Source organism: Emiliania huxleyi (genome assembly GCF_000372725.1).
Source record: "Emiliania huxleyi CCMP1516 unplaced genomic scaffold EMIHUscaffold_437, whole genome shotgun sequence".
Taxonomy (NCBI): Eukaryota; Haptophyta; order Isochrysidales; family Noelaerhabdaceae; genus Emiliania; species Emiliania huxleyi.
Genome location: NW_005198707.1, coordinates 28,479 through 29,398, shown reverse-complemented (window position 1 = coordinate 29,398; position 920 = coordinate 28,479). Strand labels below are relative to the sequence as shown.

The 920-nt window shown below is 64.9% G+C and overlaps 1 protein-coding gene across 1 annotated transcript in view; it reads right to left on the bottom strand.

The window, feature by feature from the left end:
• The window catches only part of EMIHUDRAFT_445372 (hypothetical protein), a 3,532-nt gene that overhangs the window by 967 nt on the left and 1,645 nt on the right, over positions 1 to 920 (bottom strand). The window lies entirely within an intron of this gene.

Sequence of the window (920 nt, the reverse complement as noted above, 5' to 3'; positions counted from 1 at the left end):
ATTTTGCGTGATTTTGGCCCCCCGGCCCCTAACATTATGGCCGACAGAGCGGCTGGGAGGCTAATGTTAGGGGCGGGGGGGCCGATCTGGTGTCCAGACCAGGGCTCGGCGCCATGAGCAGACGTATTTTGTCGTATCTGCGTAGGAGGGTTAATGGGCAAAGTCGGCGAAATCGAAAATGCCTGTTTTCTCGTTTTTCGTGCACTACCGGCCACAGCCGTGCCTCAGGCATCCAAGTCGGGCAACATGTGGGCGGCACGGGACCGGAGGCTTGGCCCTAGGCCGAAGAAAGGGTATGCGAGGGTGCTCGCGAGCACCAAAGCCACTTGCGGCATTCGCCACACGCCAGCAATCCCTCTGCTGCACACAAGAAGCGAGCGGTCCGGACGTCTGGCGGCCACTGAAGGCAATCGCACGGTGGGGGAGGCAGTCCGCGTGTTACGTACGTCTTTGAAAAGTGACACCGTCGCTAGTTTACCGGTCGCCGAGTGAATTCGGACCCGCTCGAGTCGCTGCGAGGAGCCCTCGGGACTGCCTCGGCCGGCTCTAGCAGCGACGCACACACTCGCTACTGCTGACTAGTCGCGCCGAGGGCGGAGAGTGACTCACACGTAGCTTAATATGTCAGCGATGCAGCTCGCACAAGGGCGGCGGAGCCGAGGGCAGCGAGTGTGGTGGCGGCGACGGCTGGTGGCCGGCCCGACGGTGCCTCGGCGCGTAGCACACCTATAGGCGGTTTCGTCGGCGGTTCCGGTTCTGCGCGCGCTGGCGACGGCGAGAGGGACACCGGGTAGACCCGGCGCGACCGTGTTGGCCGAGGGCGGCGGCAGCGGGCGCGACAGAGCTGGTGCTGCCGCGAGCAAGACGGCAGCGACGCGCGGCAAGCCGCACGCTGCCATGGGCGAACCTAGCGCATGAGC